Genomic DNA, 21,260 nt, shown 5'->3' with positions numbered 1-21,260 from the left:
ACTAAAGTAAATATGTCTCTGGTTATTTGTACTTTTACTTAAGTACTGAGATTCAGTACTTCCTCCACCACTGCTGCTGCGGTCTGAGTGTATTTCAGGTTAGTTTAGTGTCAGACTGACCCAAATGAATGTGGTTTCTGTTGAGTGGACAAACGTCTTGCTCCTGTTTACTATTGCATGTGTGCGGTTGACTGATGGGTAAATCTGCAAAGGCCTTATTTTCCCTTGTGGCAGATTTCCACTTCATTGTAAAAAAAAAAAAAAAAAAATAGTGAATCCAGCAACACTGATATCTGATTCTTACTCTTTGTGCATCCTTGAACAGCTTTTATTTCTCTATATCTCAGGAGGACATATTTCCAAATACAGCAGTAGATCGAACTAAACAAGTGCTGGAACATTCTGGAAAGAAAAATAACATATGAGAGTTGTGTGTCAGTGCTAAAGGTAAAAGCGTAGTACACTGCGGTAGAGAATTACAGTGTACTTTTATGTCATCTTCATATTCTTGATGAAACCTCACTCGCCTGGCCTCGGAGTTCAGTGATTCTCTTTATAACTTAGCGTACTATATACAATTTGTTTTGTTAAAACCAGCATGCTCTACATGTACAGTATGTTTAAAATATACATTAAAATATAATTGAAAATTAGTATTATCAAATTAGTATTTTAGTCTGTGAAGCAAGGCCAAAACTATTTAAAATTGTTTGAAAGATTTTGAACAGTTCTGTTACAGTATTGGGATGTTTTTCACTGTTCTGATTGGTTGTCTCTGCTGTAGTGGGCGTGGCTTCTGTTATGAGGTCACTATCAGTCCGTCACTGATGAATCAGACACTATAGGCTTGTTTGAGATGAGCAAAATCTGCGCAGAAACGATCACCGGGGATGCGTTTCAGTATAAAATTGTCAGTCCTTCACTCACTAACTTCCCTCCGTCTCGTTCACTCGGATGTACGTCATTGCTTATGTTACACGAGTGCCCACTACTGGCGGAACCTTTGCAATGGGGCTGAAATGGAACGTGCTAAGCCCTTGATCACTTAGAATCCACTATGGGGTTGATTTATTATTATTTTTTTAAATCAAAAATAGTTCAATGTATTGCACTTTATTTCTATTGATTTATGTGTTGCATGCCGAAATTAATGAATTTACAGGATTGCATTTCATGGGTTCGTTTAATCTCGTTCACTGTTTACATTACAGAGGAATTTATTCGCAGTGCACAACAACCCCTGCATACATTTACAACATAACTAACACTGTTCTTCTTCTCCTCCTACTCCATGCCCCCACCTGTCTTCCGTGGACGCCACATCCTGTAGGATCGCTAAAACAACATGTCTGCTTGAGCACTACCCATTATAATAATTCGTTATATTTATATAGCGCTTTTTCTGAGACCTCAAAGCGCTTAAGGTGGGAATCTCCTCAACCACCACCAATGATGCATCCACTTGGATGATGCGACGGCGGCCATATTGCGCCAGAACGCCCACCACACACCAGCTTACTGGTGGAGAGGAGACAACCTCTCCATCTGTAATGCAGCACCAGGCGTAATGCAAGTGTTTAAATAGCCTAAATGCATTTGCGCCCATTTGTTCACCCATGGGCTGTTGGTCTGAAAACCAGGTGTGTTCAGCCGCATTGTTGGCACGTTGCTATTTTGAGGCAACAGAAATAGACTGCGCCATTGACCAACTGAAACCTGGTCTAAAGTCAATGGCGCAATATTTTTTGGTTAGCCTATTTAAAGAGTGTTAGTAATGTGTGCATAAAGTCGGGGTCCACAACGAGCGTACACTCTGCTTATTACACACACAGGGATGCGCAGCAGACCACAAACATGCCAAATATTAAAAATAAAAGGATTACAATGTAAAAGATTAATATTGTGTACATAAAGATATGGTGGAATCCAGCTTGTCCAAACTGGCGCAAACAAACTGAATTATTAATGCAGGACTGAATGTAGGCTAATTGTTAAATAACCATTTAACAGAGATAATAATTTATCATTACTATAGCTAAAAATGCAAAATTCAGTATTTAAAGCATGCCAAAAAGGCAAAGGGTTGGCCAATTGCCAAGAAAATCTGTATTTTTCTGTATAAATGGCGATGTATGGTATAATCTCAGTATTACATTTTATTATAGGCCAATTTGAAAAAAACTAAAACTGTATTTAATTAAAAAAATATATATATTTCATATCCTGATAAATATTGCCCTACAAACAATGTTCATATTGAAGGCTATGAAACAAACATAGTAAATGTAACCTTGCAGTCTATCTATGTGCAAAAAAGGGGTCAAATCACATTACATTCTAACATTGTAAAATTACAATCTAAAAACAAAATAATGCTTAAGAAGACGTTAAATTAAAATAAATTAATAAAAACTGCTATCAAAAAAATACATGTGTTGGTTTGAAATTCGGCCTAGCACATATATGTTCATAAACAACAACAAATATTCAACAACAAATATTTTAGCAAAATATATTTACATTTTAGTGTTAATGTTATTTTGGTCAGAATTATTGCGCTCCTATTCTATTGCGCTCCGTCTGTTTGGCAAGGCTCCACTCCTGACAGTAAAATGGAAATATTTACTTGACTTTCTAACATTTACAGATGGAGAATATGTCCGTGAAATGTAAGTTATGCACTGAGGAAATTATTGGATGTCACTTCAGTTTAAAGATTATTAATAAAGGTATTTGTTTCCACCAATCGCTGCACAAGTTAAGGTTACGTATGATGACGAAAGAACGTTAGTGTTAGCCCTCCCGGAACCCATAGAGAATGCATTGCAGTGCCTGCAGTTTGAAAAAAAACGAAATCTTTGTTGAAGTCTATGGGAACACTGGCCGATTCTTGGCCAGAGTGAAATACGAGCGGCATATTATGTATTCTAAATGAATGATGGGGTTAACCCATAAAATGTGTTTATGCTTGTACAAATGCATAAAAACCTCGCTTCATTTATTATTAATTATTGCACTGGGTGTATGCTAGGGCCCAAAGACCCTCCATTATATACAAAACTAAGACCATCATTCAGTGTGAGAAACACTGACTCATAACCCGTAATATCTATTGATGAATTTGCAGCAAATTTCTGTCATTTATTCATTTTGAGCTCTGAGGTTTGTTTTTCTCCTTTGACCTTTTGTGTTTGTGTTTCTTACAGAATTCTGAAATGACGGAGGTGGTTTATACATGTTTAATCACAGATCAATAATCAAACTCTCTGTGATTCTGTTTCTTAACAAATGATATTGCTCATTGTATTGGCATTTGTTTTTTACACTGTATTACTCTTTCAAATAAAATAAAATGTATATTTGTTGAATTAAATCATGCTTTTTGATTCCTTTAGTCTGATATCGATATCCACTTTGCACAACAAAATATTTAGTTTGTTTATTAAATCATGAGAAACTCATAAACATGGAATGTGTAGCACACATTTATATTTCAGTGTATTGAAGTGATCTTGGCATCATCAAGAAGTGCAATAATCAAAGAGTTTTAAATCAATATAAATCAGTACGTCTCTCAGAGTCATACTGAATTCTTTAAATCCATACATCAATTTTGAACACAAACATGCAACACAATTATGGCAAAACAAGCATTTATTTTCATAATACTCATCCACAATGTAGAGTTAGAAATTATGCTTTTCTCCTGTTGTTTAATTCACTGCACCAGACATCAATTATTTTTCCAAGAGATCTCTTATTTATTTGATCATAATATGAAGACATAGACCAAACAAAGGTCTTCATTCCAGCATATCAGTCATCTCTGTCCTCTGGACAAATAGGTTTGGTTTTATATACTACTGATCAAAACAATATTACCAGAGGAACATATGGAATGCATATCTAATCCCGGTGGAAACTTCATACACTGCATACACACTCCATGTCTCTAACTCTTCCCGCACACACTCTCTCACCCCTGTATTCATGCAGTCTAGCTTGTCCCAATGTCTCTCTCACACACATGTATTCAAGAACACTATGATTCACAAAATACAATGATTACAAATGATTATAAATACATATAAAAAGTAATAATACAGATACTTAATACAACTTATTATGAATATTAATAAAAGTTATAACAATACTGAAAATAATATGAAATTATAAAATTTTAGTCTTCACACAAAGAGAACTGAAGAAAATTGTTATGCGTGTTAGAATCTTTATAAAGATGCACAAGTTGAATGAATGAAAATTTCAGACAGTAAATCATCTATAACTCCTGTATGAACACAGAATATCAGAGCAACACTAAGAGCATTTAATACTCATGTAAACGGAGTCACTTTACATTTAAGATATTCACATCAACATCCTATTAGGAGACAGAGAGACAGATTTACTTGAAAGAAAAAAACTAGGTTTGCCTTAAGGCAATTTAAAAAAAAAAATAATAATTAATTATCATAAATAATTGGATAAAAAATTGAAATTATGTGCAATGTAACAGTGCAACAGCATCAAATAAAGAAACAACCAGTCAATAGTAAAGCATAAACACACATCATGTTCAGTCTAAGAATATGTCTGCAATATTCTGTAAATGTGTTACAATAATCAAGCCGTCTACAGAGTATAACAATCTAAATGACACTAAATCAGTCAAAGTGACTTTTATAACAAGAACATGATCAGTGTAGAAGACAGTGTTACATTTACTTCATAATGAACAAAATCATGTTTCTCTTTTCCGTCTTAAATCTGCATATACATTGTTTTTCAAATTACTGGATTAATGGTGTTTAATAAATGTACAAATAAACCCACAGTAAAATAATCATTAAATACTGAGTGTTATCAGCACACACTGAGTCAGGGTTCCTGCTGTAACAATTACACAATTTTTCTCCATAGTGTTACAAATCTACTCAAAAAGGAAAGTTAATAAATAGTACTAAATATTTAATACAATAATTAAATGAAATATCTGTTGTTAAAGACTAGTCACTGTGTCTTTCTTTTAAATTGCAGTTATTTATGTATTAGGGACCATTATTTTCCATAGAAACATAAGCATCTGTTCTCAAACATATTACGCATTACGGTTTCAGTCCGTATATGTGAATTTGAATATAAATGTGCGCAGACGTTAAGTCCTTCTTCACAAATCAACTGTAATGGAAAAAAATTTGATTTCCATTGATCTTCAACATATATTGCAAAGTACTGTGTCGTCAATGTGTGAAACAAGATTATGTATGTACGTGCCTGGGGAGGGTCTGGGTGTGACGCTTCAGGAACATATGGGACAGGATCTTTAAACCTATCTGACAGTTTGTGTCTTTAGGTATAGAAACTTGAACAGCAATGGGTCCCTTATCTATATGGGTCAAGAAACAGCCGCTGGGAAGGAACCTTGAAACAGGGTATAAAGGCTGCCCATCTCTTCCTGTCTGGGTCACTTGCTCCACAGCGTCACTTCTGTCTAACTTCTGTGTGGGCAACTGGGCCTATTCTTGCAAGAATTTTAGAAGACAATTGGATTCAGAGTGTCTCTTACGCAGTGATGATAATGTTCAAGAAAGTTTTGCCACAACATCAACCCTAAATAACTTGTCTGGCCAATAAACTACTTGTCTGGCCTTAAAAATTTATAATGCAGATATTTTTTGTTGCGTCTGCGAACCGGAATTATCCCGACAATATTTATCTGTACTGAGGTAAAGGGAAGGGAAGAAGGCCTTCACAGGGGAGGGACTGGTTGACACTTCAGGATTGCGCTGTCGTTGTGTCCAGGCGCAGGTCCTTCATCAGATCTGGATACGGCCTGGATCCGGCGGACTGTGGTAAACCTCAGATAAACAGAGAGACTAATATTAGCATTGTCGCCATCCTTCTTATGATGTAACAAGTACAAATAGTGTTGTGCGGGGTCGGAAATGCCGCTGAAATTAATATAAATGCCCACAAAATCCAAGGTATGAATTGTCACAGTACGAGACTGTCTCTTATATGATATAATTAAGCAATATCATTTACATTTATGCATTTGGCAGACGCTTTTATCCAAAGTGACTTACATTGCATTATCCTATACATTTTATACATAGGTATGTGCAATCCCCTGGGATCGAACCCACAACCTTGCGTTGTTAACGCAATGCTCTTACCACTGAGCTACAGGAAAGGCTATCACATATATCACATGAAGAAAATATTAATATAATTTTAATATAAATATTTATTTATATAGGCCTATGTAATATTTATTTTAATACAACAGTTTAATAAACAATGAGTTGATATTCACAAAATATTCATAAAAAAACCCACATTCATTTCAATTTCAAAACATTAACACATGACGACAGCTTTGTTTCCAGGTGGATCATTAAAGAACACGACATTCACTTCTCCCAGATGTTCAAGCGATCAGATGACAACTTTTAGCCTTTTGAAGTGTTTCCAACTTAATGTGCGGTATTAGATTCAATCGGGTTAACAAAACAGAATTTCAATTTGAAAAGAAATAAGCAAAAACGAGAAAACGCGCCTTTATTCGTTTTCTCGTTGCAGACATGTATAATCATTAACTATTTTACACGGACCCTTTCATAGTTACAATAATCACAATGATATAGAATGTAAAATGTTGTGCTTTAGTTTTTGCCTATTTGGTCTTTAAAGGGAAGAAACATATATTTTCACATAACAAAGTTGAATCTCATCTCTTGGTTTGTAAAAATATTACTTCATCATAGTGATTTTTTTAACGTTACTGTATGTGTCACTATAATAGATTGCCTCTGTATCTGGCTTTTTTTTATTTTTTATTAACTGATTGTTATACTGTTGTGCAGTAGTTTTGGCAATACATTTTAAACAGTTTGACATTAAATATTGGAATATGCTTTTTAAAATTGTGTGCATTCATTATGCGTTTGTTACATTTATTTGAATATAATTGATATACCTTTGATATACTATACATACACTGTAAATGTTAGAAGCACTTTAGTACATGTAATTATCTTTAATTAAAATACTGCAAAACTACCCCTGCTGTAGGCCATTGCTTAGAAAAAAGTTTCTTTCAAATGATCATGCACCAGTCTAATCAAGCAAATTTGTGTCATTGATCATGTGAACTCGTTTTTGCATGGTAAGTCTTTTGTTTTTAAATATGAGTTTTAATATTTAATCAGAAGGAATACATGTTTAACAGCCCAAATATTAAATATTGAAGGTATCTATCTCTGCAGCCAGAACCAGAAGAGATCTGTCATCATTTACCATAAATGGGCAAGTGTGACTCATCTGTTCAGCTGGGTTGTCATTGGCTGTGACTTTATCACAGAATTCGCTGTGATTGGACTATAATTGTTTAACCCATATAAAATGGTGCTTCATGTTACAAAGTATGTTTTGGTGTTGTTGTTATTTTTACGTTAGTTATACATTAAGTAAACTATAAAGTGTCTATGTTGTGAAAAAGTGCTCCTTTACCGAGATCCCAACCCGTCTGCACATTTCAATGCACTACAGCACAATGTTTCCTGTTCCATTGATAGAATGACAGAGATATGTGGGTAATGTAGTTTAAAACGTTTAGTAATGAAACAATAGCCTAAATGTTAAATAAATACTATATTTGTGACCCGATCTGGCGAAATGAGTCGGAAGTCGCAACGTTCCATTTTAAGATATGGGCCGTTTATGTGGAAAAACAATTAATGAAATAATAGATTTATTTATTTATTATTATTATTGCTAAATTTCAAAGAACAGACATTCAAAAATAATCTCCTAAAGTTTCGTAGTCCAGATAATTGAGAAAAGGTATTTAAATGACTATTAAAGTTTACAAAGCTTTACTAAATTCGCTGGAAATGAATATTGCTTTTCTCAACTCCTCTCCTCACCTCTGAGCATTTCCCGGGAATCCCCTCAAACGTCTCTGCTTTCCAAATATGGTGTTACACGTTGTATAGAACCAATCATAAAGCTTAGAAATGTACACAAACGCTGATCATTTGTCAATGGGAAGCCCCGTTTCGACTGACCGGCACGCGATTGGTCCAGCCATCCTCCTCAGACTCGTAGCGCTATGTGTAAACAAGCTAGCAGATCTCCTCAGAAAGATTAAATATTATTAATTTGAGAAATGTCGCTGTCAAAAGAGAGCAAAGTCGCCAAAAAGTCGCCAAAAACGTTGAACTGGAGGCTTATAACCTAAGCTCTGCTGCTGGTCATCAAGAGTGGCTAAGGCTAGTCAGTGATTGTTTTGGATCTGGAGACGTGTTATCCTCTGATGACAGCGACAGCCCTGAGGTATTTATCGTGTATGGATGTGAATGAGTGCAATTATTCTGTGAGTGTATTTATCTGCAAGGAGAATCCATTACAATGTGTTTGATTTTAAACCCAATATTTAACTGTTGGTATCTCCGTTATGAATATGTTACACTGTTATTGTCATCTAGATTCTAGCCTACACAAAGATATGATTGCATAGGCTAACATTATTTGTTCTCTGTTTCCTTGTCTCTCAGCCTCTATCTCTCTCTCTCTCTCTCACACACACACACACACACCCTCTCTCAAGCAAAACTGTAGCACCTCTGTTCAATCTTTCTGATTTTAGTAAATGTTTGTAAAAGTGCCTTTTAAATTATTTATTCAAATAAAATTAAAATAATTTGAGCTTCAGCCTGGCATAATAGCATATATTAATGTCTTTGGTCAAATTAAGCTGTACAATAAATAGTTCATCCCTTTAAATGCAATGGATTTTGAAAGATATCAACAAAAAACGGGCAAAAAAACTTTAAAAGCGATTTTCTCAGGTTTTCAATTGGAAAAAGAGGGCAGACGACCATAATTCAAATGTGTATATCTTTACAACCATTCAAGGTATGACTTTGACTAGGATATCAGTTGAAAGCTTATGGTCTCCTCTTTCCATTAATACCAAAATCTCAATTTTGAAGTTTGGGTCACTGTGACTCATTTTGCTGGATCAGGTCACATTTAATGGACAACTGGATATTGTTATGAATTGGAAGACTCAGTAGGATCCATTTGCAGCTTTTAATCAAGGAACGTCAAAACAGGCACGGGTCAGGCAACAGCAAAACAGGGTGATCAGAGAACAAACACAGAGTAGTCAGGTCACAGGCAGAAGTTCAGGGCAGGCAGCAAGAGACAATAATCCAGGAACAATCCAAGTCGAGACAGGCAGCAAACAGGCAGAAACGAGATAACAATCCGAGGTCAATAAACAGATCAGTAGAATAGGGGAAAACGCTCAGTGATTACAGGCCGTGGCAATGCAATACTTCGCAGTGAACTGAAGAGTGACAGAGGTTTATATGGGTGTATGTGAATGAGCTGCAGGTGTATGAGATGAGTGTGGATGAGCTGCAGGTGTATGTGCAATCAGTCCCAGGTAAGCGGCATGATGGGAATTTGAGTTTGTGATGTGATCAGTCTGGTGTGGAGTGCCCTCTGTTGACTCTCAGAGGCACTCCAGCTGGTGATCGTTACATAGCCCCTCCCCAAAGAGCGGCTTCTAGACGCTCCAAAAACAGTCCAGGAGGGAGGTGGAGCGGAGGCGGATCTGGGGGCGGGATGGAGGGCCAGGTCCGTGGGGCAGAAAAGGACCTGTAGATTGCAGCAGAACGGATGTCCAGGGCGTATCAGGCCGTGCAGGCGACCAGGGCGGATCAGGCCGTGCAGGCGACCAGGGCGGATCAGGCCGTGCAGGCGACCAGGGCGGATCAGGCCGTGCAGGCGACCAGGGCGGATCAGGCCGTGCAGGCGACCAGGGCGGATCAGGCCGTGCAGGCGACCAGGGCGGATCAGGCCGTGCAGGCGACCAGGGCGGATCAGGCCGTGCAGGCGACCAGGGCGGATCAGGCCGTGCAGGCGACCAGGGCGGATCAGGCCGTGCAGGCGACCAGGGCGGATCAGGCCGTGCAGGCGACCAGGGCGGATCAGGCCGTGCAGGCGACCAGGGCGGATCAGGCCGTGCAGGAGGCCAGGGAGGAGATGACCCTTCGAACGGCCACGGCGGAGACGACCCCTCGGGCTGCCACGGCACAGGAACAGGAACAAACACCGGCTCAGCGGCGGCCATCTTGTCCGAAGACACTGGCTCGGCGGAGACCATCTTGTCCTGAGACACTGGCTCGGTGGAGGCCATCTTGTCCTGAGACACTGGCTCGGTGGAGGCCATCTTGTCCGAAGACACAGGCGTGGAGTCGGCCATCTTGTCCGAAGACACTGGCTCGGCGGAGACCATCTTGTCCTGAGACACTGGCTCGGTGGAGGCCATCTTGTCCTGAGACACTGGCTCGGTGGAGGCCATCTTGTCCGAAGACACAGGCGTGGAGTCGGCCATCTTGTCCGAAGACACAGGCGTGGAAAGAGGTAGAGGAACAGATTCAGTCTCGGCGGGACGAGACTCTGGACGGGCGGACGTGACGTGAAGCTCTGGCTCGGCAGTACTGACGTGAAGCTCTGGCTCTGGCTCAGGATCAGTGCGCTCTGAGCTTGACGGGACTAGCGGCAGCGAGGGCTTTGAACTGGGTAGGACCAGCGGCGAAGAGGGCTTTGAACTGGACAGGACCAGCGGCGGAGAGGGCTTTGAACTGGACAGGACCAGCGGCGGAGAGGGCTTTGAACTGGACAGGACCAGCGGCGAAGAGGGCTCTGAGCTGGGCAGGACCAGCGGCGAAGAGGGCTCTGAGCTGGGTGGCAGGACCAGCGGCGAAGAGGGCTCTGAGCTGGGTGGCAGGACCAGCGGTGAAGGCTTTGTGCTGGGCAGGACCAGCGGTGAACACAGCTCTGGACTGGCGTGAAGTGCAGGCTCGACTGGACTGGCGTGAAGTGCAAGCTCGGCAGGAAGATACTCAGGCAGGAAGGTCTCGGTGAAACATGATTTATGCAGGATAGTCTCAGCGGGACGAGACTCCTGCACGATGGCCCCTATGGCAACACGTACTGACCTCAGCGGGGAATCGGCCACACTGGATACCAGTCCTGGACGATAATAGACCGATCCGGTGACTAGCTTGATGGCTGGCGTGACGGGAACAGTCTCTGGAAACGCCCCCTCAACAGTAGAGGGCTCAGGGAATTCTGCTAAGACGTAACAAGGCTCTGGACGGTCTGCTGAGACGTGATGGGGCTCTGGACAATCTGCTGAGAAGTGACAGGGCTCTGGAAGATCTGCTAAGCCGTAACGAGAGTACGGGGAGGTATAGCAGAATTCTGGTTCAACGGGTGTGGTAAGTTCATGGGAACCCTCATCCACAGGGCCCACAGAAAAGGATGAGCAGCTTATCCTCAGAGCGAATTCAATATATTGACATAAAGTCCATTGAGGAGTGTTGTCAGGCATGAGGTATTTTAACATGTCCTCAAGCCCATATCGGAAAGCATCCTTTAAGACTGCATCGTCCAAGTCTACCCCATGGCAGAGCTCACAAAATTCTTCAACATTCTTCTATAGATCGGTTACCTTGGCTGAGGCGGAAGAGACTGATTAGTGGGTCCATGGTGGGTCTCGGTTCTTTCTCGGCTGCTGGATCTGAAGCGGCGAAGTATTCTGTTATGAATTGGAAGACTCAGTAGGATCCATTTGCAGCTTTTAATCAAGGAACGTCAAAACAGGCAAGGGTCAGGCAACAGCAAAACAGGGTGATCAGAGAACAAACACAGAGAGTAGTCAGGTCACAGGCAGAAGTTCAGGGCAGGCAGCAAGAGACAATAATCCAGGAACAATCCAAGTCGAGACAGGCAGCAAACAGGCAGAAACGAGATAACAATCCGAGGTCAATAAACAGATCAGTAGAATAGGGGAAAACGCTCAATGATTACAGGCCGTGGCAAGGCAATACTTCACAGTGAACTGAAGAGTGACAGAGGTTTATATGGGTGTATGTGAATGAGCTGCAGGTGTATGAGATGAGTGTGGATGAGCTGCAGGTGTATGTGCAATCAGTCCCAGGTAAGCGGCATGATGGGAAGTTGAGTTTGTGATGTGATCAGTCTGGTGTGGAGTGCCCTCTGTTGACTCTCAGAGGCACTCCAGCTGGTGATCGTTACAGATATCTAAATATGTTCATTGTACAAACCTTTATGACATATATAATGGACAGGCTGAAATGTAATATTTTACTGTGAGCACTTTTAAAAAACCTTTATGCCAGCTTTCCATATATGTCTGAAAACTGTGCCAAACGTTATTTAGTAAATATAGCATAAGCAGTCGTCCTGCCGATTTTTTTTATTTGTTTGATTCTAAACAAAAATCAATTTACATATTTACACTTCACTATTACACAAGGATAATGCACCATTCAGTAAAACAACAAAGAAACAGTGCCAACATTTCCTTTTCACCCCGATTGCTTCTCATGCCTGACATCAGTAAAATATATGCTTTCATTTTAAATGCAGTAGTAGATGTACTAGAATGATTAACATGGTTCATCTTCAATTATGCTTGAAGTGTTTGTAGCAATGAAGCCCAGTATTCACATACCTTCCCTTTATTTCACTGAAAACTGGCATACTTGTCATAACATGCAAGTATGTGCAACTTTTGTTGCATTGTTGTCCCAAACATCAACCAGGGGCCCGTTCTTCGTACGTCGCTAACTCAGTTAGCTGGATTTGATTGTTGACGATTTGGCATGATCTTGGATTGTTTGGTTCTTCAACGCTCATCCTGGACTTGCTGTCATAGCAACAGGTGCGCAATATTAAACCTGCTCGGGAGCAGGCTTATTTCATGTAAACAGGATTAGATTGTGGCTTCATAAGCGGAGCTGATACGGGAAGTCCAGCGCAGCGCGATAGTGCACTTTCTGAGATTTATATTTTTTCTCGTGACTCGTGAGATTGTCGTTTACATTATTAATTTGTTGGAAACGCACATTTATTTTCGACTTGTCGGAGTCGGGCTTTAACTACAGCACAAACTGTTTGCATTGCCCTAAGATTATTTGCGAGTGGCTCTTTCCTAAACACTATTGGAGATGCGGAGAACTTGATGGAAAGTGCTGTCTGTCGTGTCATTCGGAGTTTACCTGGCGCTTTTAGGTTTAAAAAACAGTTTTAGGTTTTTAAGACCCAATGTTGTAAAGCAGTTTTTTTAAAGCAGTTTTTTTTTTTGGCTATCATAATTTTTTATGAAGATCATGCAATCATGACCATGCCGATTACAGTATATGTCACTCAGGCTTTGGTACCATAGACTACTATAGGCTACCATAGACTGCCATCAAGGCCTCAATGAAGGGGATTATGTGAACAGAAAGGGGGTTCACAATGTAAATGTGCAGCCCAGTTACTATTGGGATTCTTAATATTCCAGATTAATAATATTATATCAAATAAAAAAAAGGCAGTTGACTAAAATCTTCCATATCACAAATGTGAAAGCAAAATGGCCAGGATCTGTGTATGACTTAAGAATTTTCAGAGTTGCATTTATGCACATTATTTGAAAGTGGTAAGGAAAGTTCCACAATTAAATATCAAGCTCACTGTATTACATACACTTATGCTGATCCTAACAGAACTGCATTTTCTCATAGGTGATTATGACATGTTCCTGCCTGCAGACAGGTGTTTCATGACCCCATTCCCTGACCCAAACCAGTTACAATGCAGCTCTAGCCAGGACAAGGGCACACAATGAAATAAACTTTGGTTAACCAAAGGGAAGATTTCAGTGTCTGAAAAGTCTGAGGGTTGCACACCTGACAGGGCCTGTGGCATTGTTGCATGTGCCATATTACACAATATTGCCCCCCCAAAAAAACACTTTTCATTAAATGTTTAATAAAAGACAAATATACTTAGTTCCTTGAGTTTTATTTCAATTGTTCTTTGTAAAGAAAAGCCAGTGGTCAAGTGCCTGCAACAAGAGATATTAGACACATGCCTCATGCAACAAATAAAAAGGAAAAGTTGTCTATCCACTGCCCACCTGTAGGCCTATGTCTCCTCTGTCTGTGCAGACTCTTCTGTAGGCCTTTCTGTAGATGTGGAATCCTGCAACTTATATTGCAGCCATAAAGCATACAAATATAAATTAAGTAAAGTTATTTATGCACTTGCAGGTAGGCTAGTTCCTCCATATGACAGTTATCTGAGAGGGTTTATTCACTGACCAGTGCAATGGAAACAAATGGACATTACAAAGTCTTATACTTTCTTTCCTTTGGAAAGTTAGAAAATGTCCACTTACTGCACATATTTCAGCCACCACTTTCTTGGGATCAGATACAAGTGTTGTTGTATTATGTAAAAGTGCACAAAAGAGAAAAACACAATGTCATTATATGAACTACACTCGGGAAAAATGTGATCAATAACTCATGGCAAAATATTTTTACATTAACATAAGTTTATCAGTTTTCACTTTCACATGTCAAAGCAATTCATCATTACTCAAGATTTAACAGTTGAAATGACTATACGGCCTTAATTTAATGCAGCAAAAATTATTTTACAGTGTAGGCTACCAAGATCTTTTTCTTGGTTGCTTTTATAAACAGACAACCATTTATTTATTTTTTTTCGTCATCTACTGAATTTTTCGTCAACGATACCAGGGACACAGAAACACCGGGGAACATTAAATTTGGTGGGCATGTAGCCCCACTAGACTTTTACGGAAAAATTTCGTTTGGTCCCCGGGGGCCACTCCCCCCCCGCGCTGGCCCCCCCCAAACCCAAAAAATGCAGTTTTTCCTAAATAACTACCTGAACCGTGGCACCGAGGATGAAGACATTTTTATGGTATGTTGGTCTTAAGGGCCCACATCAACCTAGCCCATAATCACTCATTTGTGATTTGCGCCCCTCCCATAAAAAATGAAAATGCAATATTATTCTGCTTTAATCGCCCCTATCTTCAGTTGAGATGTTCAGAACTGCACCATATTTCATGTGTATGATTAACTTGACATCCTCTGGGGGTATGCTAAGTTTCGTAGAATTTCATCCATGGGGGGGGGGGGGGGGGTGACATTTAGTGACTGTACACTCATCGGCCTGTAGATGGTGGTGTTGAGCGAAGGGTTGCTGGTTTAGGATGATACTGTCACACACACACATGCAGGAATACAAACAAACGCAAGCATGCACACACACTGACATCCACACGCACAGACACACACCCATACACACACATACAAATCCACATGCACAGACACACACACACAAACACACACGCGCACACACATGTACGCACGCATACATACACGCACAGACACACACACACACAGACACACACATTCACAAACACACACACACACACATACACACACACACAGACAGACATGCACATACTACTACTTTTTTTAGGTATATACATAAACACGCAATACAGCCAAATTGCTCCACGTCATTTATTTTTGTGGAAAGCCAGTGCAGGCCTGAGCGGCGGTCATATTTTGTACCGCCATGCGGTACATCTAGTTTAACAGTGCATTTTATAAAAGAGACTATAATATAACTAAAAATTACCATTATGTAGAATATTTTTGTACTTCACTTTTATTTGTTCCCATGTTCTAGTGTGGTGACTCTGACATTACAATGAACAAAGTAATTATGCAACTATTAAAATACAAAAATATAGGCTAATAAGTGATAAAAAAACATCTAACATGGCCACTTCTTACAGATTTAAATTGTCTGCTACTTTTTGCCAGCCCTCTCTCCTGGCTTTTGCAGACTTTGAGGTGTTCCCTGGCGTTTTGATTAAACATTAAAATTCCGAATAAACTTCGACTGTTCTTGCTCTGCTGAGGAGAAAAACTGAGCGCGCTCTTTGGCCACGCTGAACAGCCAATAGCAGCGTTGCTGATCAATGTTTTTACTATCGATACATATCCCCTTTTAACCCAGCGCATGAACGCGCAATTATCTCAGATAACTCAATCCAGCGATACTAATCATATCCGGCAAGTGTGTTCGAAGAACCGAGTTAGCCAGATCATGATTAGCACGATGATATCATCTTGGATGTGCCATTTGATCTCGGATGTAATAAGCAACGTACGAAGAACGAGCCCCAGTTCTGTTATTGGGATGTTTTTCACTGTTCTGATTGGTTGTCTCTGCTGTAGTGGGCATGGCTGCTGTTGTGATGTCACTATCAGTCCCTCACTGATGAATCAGACATTCTCACATCAGGACACTAGGGGGGCGATGATGATGATGATGATGCCTTTTAACAAGCCTCAGAGGATTCTTGTCCAGAAAACTTAGCATTGTGAAATAATTTTATTATTTTTTAGGCCTATATTCCCCTATATCCACCCTAAGATCAGCAGAAGAGCACAGTATGTAAAGCATATAGCCTACATACACTCCAAAGTATATCAATTTCATCAAACACCTTTATAAAATACATTTGCCATACCCTTCTAACAAATCCAGCCGGTGTTTTTTTTTTGTTTTTTTTGTTCTGCTGGTGTTGTTTGTGGTTTTGGAAGCTGGGAGATCAGTTTATATCATCTCCAAATAAGACAATCATATACAGGCTGTTTTCTACTGAAATAGACACTGTCAGAATGCTCTACAGGATGAAGCTTCTGAGAGAAATGAAAACTGAGGATGTCTAACATTCAATGGGCTATTGCAGAAAATAGAATATATATCAATGCACCATGCCATCTGATTCCATCACTATACTGTAATTTTAAAATCTCTTAAAAAATAATTGAGGTTGTTTCTGTTGAAAATGATAGTCAAACATTTCTAGTTGTGGCATTGACCCTTAAAATGACAAATGTTTAGTCAGTGTGAAATGACACAGTTCAGAAACTAGAATAAATAGATGGAACAGCGCTTCACACGATCACTCCAACAAATGTGTGAACTTTAGTCATGTGATTCAGAAACATGCTGACCATATTTTATATGCCACACTACAGATATTGTTCCCAAAATAAAACTGGTAAAACCTCAGACGTTGTATTGGGCAAACAAAGCCTACTGGAAAAAAACAACAACCTCAAAACATGCAGCATTGCAAGATCCCATGTTCATATTTTTAAAAGATTGCTTATTTATAATGACAACAGTAACTGCATTTTGGTGGAAACTATGCTAAGGGGTTTATTACATTACATTGTTTATTAGGCCTACATAAATGTTAGTTTTCATTGACTGTATCATGTGACTAGTCAGAGTGTGAAGCGCGTTCACGTACACAGACGCGCTCATGAACTGTGTTTATTCTTCCTGACTGAAGAGTTTCTTTATAAATTTCAGATTATCTACTGATATTGTTCAGATCATAGAGTGATTTATCTCAGTATTTTGGAGATGATGTTGCTCACACTTTTTTTTATTTTTTTTTTATTTTATTTATTTTATTGCAATTTTAACAAACAGAACAAGTCGATACATACAAGAAATATAAACAATCTTTCAAAACAAAAGAGAAATTATGATTCAGTATACATTAAAAGAGGAAATGTGAAAGAAATTTAAATCTATTCAACAATAGTCTTAAAAAGGAAAAAGAGAGAAGAGAAGAAAAAAGAAAGAAGAGGGCACAAAAAAGAAAAACATATTAAGGGAGAATATTAAACATGGCACAAATTCTGGATGTTTTCATTGCTTTCTTGTTAACAGAAGTTGAAATTGTATTTAAATACATCTTCAATTCTTCTTTGAAAAAGCTAAAGTGGGGTTTACTTTTCATATATTTACATTTATGGAAACTTTCCAATATATAAAAGAAGGTTTATACAAAAACTTGCATTAATTAGATTCTTGTCTTTGACATAAAACCCAAAAAGAATGTGTCTAAATGATAAAGAAAAGTTACAAAAAACCTTTTGGACAATCAGAGCATCAATATTATTCCAGAAAGACCGAGCAAAAGGACATTCCCAAAACAAATGATCAACAGTTTCAGAAGAGGCTTCACAAAAAGAGCAGGAAGTATCAATATCATTTCTAAATTTCTTTATTTCTCTAAAAACTGGATAAAATATTTGAATAATTTTATAGGATATTTCTTTAACTTTATTTGTTAGAAATAATTTCTGAGGAAGTGACCAAACATATGACCATTTAATATCATCAAAAAGGTTATTCCAATAAGAAATGGAGGAAGGAATCGAAGTAACAGGGTCCAAAAATAATGACCTGATTTTATAGTTGGATTTATGCATTGAAAAACAAATAGAACCAACCACAGTGGATTCAGGGCTAGGGGGATCAACAGAAGTCACTGTAGCACTATTGTTGTTTCTAAACAGCATACAGATTTCCAAAGAGATGGCCTTGAAAACTATATTAAATTCTTTACTGGATACTGGGAATTGGTATCCTGAAACAAAATCGGAATAATTAAAAAAATTACCTTCACTATCAAATAGCTGGTTTACTAACATCACTCCATTATTGAACCAGTTTTCAAGAAATAAAGATTTCCTCTTATGTAGAATATTACAGTTGTTCCAAATTAAAAAATTGTGTGGCGAGAAATTATGCTTGTAAATAAGTCTCCAAGCCATACGCATCTGCTGATGATAATTGGAAAGTTTGACAGGAAGTTTACTGACTGAATAATTGCACATTAAAAGAAAATGTATACCTCCTAATTGAGAAAATATATACCTTGGGATTATACTCCAAATAGAAGATTGATTGTGAAGGAAACGTTTAAGCCAATTGATTTTTAAAGTATTGTTAAGAGAATCAAAATCAATGAAATTTAAGCCACCTTTATTATAAGAATTCAAAATAACTGATTTTCTAATATAATGAGTTTTATTTTTCCAAAGAAATTTGAGCAACATTACATCAATCAACTTGCAAGTAGATTTATCCACAAATAAAGACTGAGCAGCGTAGGATAAGCGGGAAATCCCTTCTGCTTTAGTAAGCAGAGTTCTGCCTTTCAAAGATAGATCTCTTAACAACCAAAGGTAAAAAAAAAAATGTGTTTTCTCCACAACTGAACTAAAATTCATCTTACATCTTAGTTTAGTATCTTTTATTATTTTTATTCCTAAATAGGTGACACTTTCTTTGATGGGAATGTTTGAGATTTTTTTATCGGGAGTAATTCGCATTTATTAACATTAAGCAAAAGGCCAGATGCATTAGAGAAAGACTGAAGAGAGGTTAAAGCAATTTGGATCTGAGAGACATCTCTTAGAAACAATGCTGTATCATCTGCCAGTTGGCTAATAAACAATTCCGTACCAGCAATAGAAATTCCCTTCACAGGGCTCTCTTTAATATGTACATTTAAAAATTGTGTAGCTATTAGAAAAGATATGGGGAAATGGGGCAACCTTGTCTTACACCACGCTTTAAAGAGAATCTAGGAGAAGTGCCATTATTGAGTCGGATAGAGCTATTACCATTACAGTAAAGCATTTTAATACATTTGCAAAAAAAATTACCGAAACCCAATCTGTGCAGGGCTTGTAACATAAATTCGTGTTCTAAGCAATCAAAGGCTTTATAATAGTCAAGAAAGAGGATAAAACTATCAGTAGAAATAAGATCTGAATAATCCAACAAGTCAAAAATCAAGCGTATATTATTAGAAATATGTCTCTGATGTATAAAACCTGATTGGCACTCATCTATTATATTATTAAGAATAAGTTTTAGCCTTTTTGCTAAAACTAAGGCAATACTTTTATAATCGGTATTCAATAAGGAAATCGGGCGCCAATTTTCTAATAGAAGGGGATCTCTATTGGGCTTGGGAATCAAAGTTATTAGCCCTTGACATAAAGAGGAAGGAAGAGTTGTTTTCTCAATACTCTCTAAAAACATTTTATGTAAAAAAGGTGCTAATTTTTGACTAAATGCTTTATAAAGCTCTGCAGAAAGCCCATCAGTACCTGGGGATTTGTTACTTTTTTAATTATTTATAGAATCAAGAATTTCTGAAAGACTAATGGGTGCATCACACAGACTACAATCTTCATTATTAATTTGTTTTATGTGAGATAAGGAATCAAAAAATTCTGTGGTGGACTGCTGGCAAAATTTAGAAGAATATAAATCATTATAAAGTTGCTGAATAGAATTTTTTACTCGCTGCCTTTCTAACCTAAAGAAATAGGCAGAATTCTGCTCACCCTCCTCTAGCCAATTCCGTCGAGATCTGATGAAGGCGCCTTCAGCCTTCCGTTTATATCCTCTAAATTATGTTTTTGATCAACAAGCTCAATTTTTTCTGAGTCTGTAAGATCATCTACATTTTTACATGATAATGCCGAAATTCTAGCCATAATCTGGTTTTCATTACTTTTTCTTAATTTTGCTAACGGACTACTGTATTTCCGACAATACTTCCCAATTTCGTATTTAAGAAGTTCCCAATTAATGCAAAACATATTCTCTTTATTAGCTTTATGCCAATAAAAGGAAATTAAGTTATTAATCTTAGTGAGAACTACGTTGTGTTGAAGAATTGAGGTGTTAAGTTTCCAATATGAGGATCTTTTACTCAGTGAGGGAGCGGATACAAATGGAATACAGATAGAAATGGCCTTATGGTCAGAAAATGGTGAGGGAAGTATATCAGTCTTTACTGTATATTTGATAACTCTGCTGAGGTCAACCAAAAATCAAGTCGGGATTGTCTAGAAAGGGAATTATTGTTCCATGTGAATACTTTTTGCAAGGGATGGGTTTCTCGCCACACATCAACAACAGAAATTTTTTGCATAAAGGATAATAAATACTCAGAATTAGTGTTAGTAGATTGGGGGGGCCATCTATCCAAGGTACAATTCAAAACAACATTAAAATCACCACCGAATATTAAGGAAGAATTTGGAAATTTAGATAACATATGACATATACGCATTTCTAATTTATAAAAAAAAAACGTATTATCTTTTGGTGAATTATATCCATAGACATTAGCAGTAATACAAGTCATAGCTGCAAACTGAAAAGCAAGTATAATGTAGTGACCATTGATGTCACAATCAGTAGCCAGAATCTTTCCACCAAAATTATTTTTTAAAATACAAACTCCGGCAGAATATTCATTTCCATGAGACATCCACATTTCCAACCCCCATTGTGATCTCCATAAATTGACATCTTGCAAAGTTGAATGAGATTCTTGTAAAAAACAAAGATCTGTGTTGAGACTTTTAAGATACAGAAAGACTGCTTTACGCTTAAGAATGTTTCGTAGCCCTCTACAATTTAAAGAAATAACAGATAAGGAC

General features: G+C 38.1%; 1 protein-coding gene and 1 long non-coding RNA gene across 2 annotated transcripts in view; one reads left to right on the top strand and one right to left on the bottom strand.

Annotated features, from left to right (window-relative positions):
• The window catches only part of LOC309475590 (uncharacterized protein), a 335,445-nt gene that overhangs the window by 91,761 nt on the left and 222,424 nt on the right, over positions 1-21,260 (top strand). The window lies entirely within an intron of this gene.
• On the bottom strand, positions 2,213-4,423 carry LOC309475693. Its single transcript, XR_014197773.1, has 2 exons — positions 3,620-4,423; positions 2,213-3,585 (listed from the first exon to the last, which is right to left on the bottom strand). It is a non-coding gene; the product is annotated as an uncharacterized lncRNA (long non-coding RNA).

This window comes from Leuciscus leuciscus (assembly GCF_965113295.1).
Source record: "Leuciscus leuciscus genome assembly, chromosome: 15".
Classification (NCBI taxonomy): domain Eukaryota; kingdom Metazoa; phylum Chordata; class Actinopteri; order Cypriniformes; family Leuciscidae; genus Leuciscus; species Leuciscus leuciscus.
Note: the sequence above shows the minus strand (reverse complement) of the source record. Positions and strands in the feature narration are given on the sequence as shown.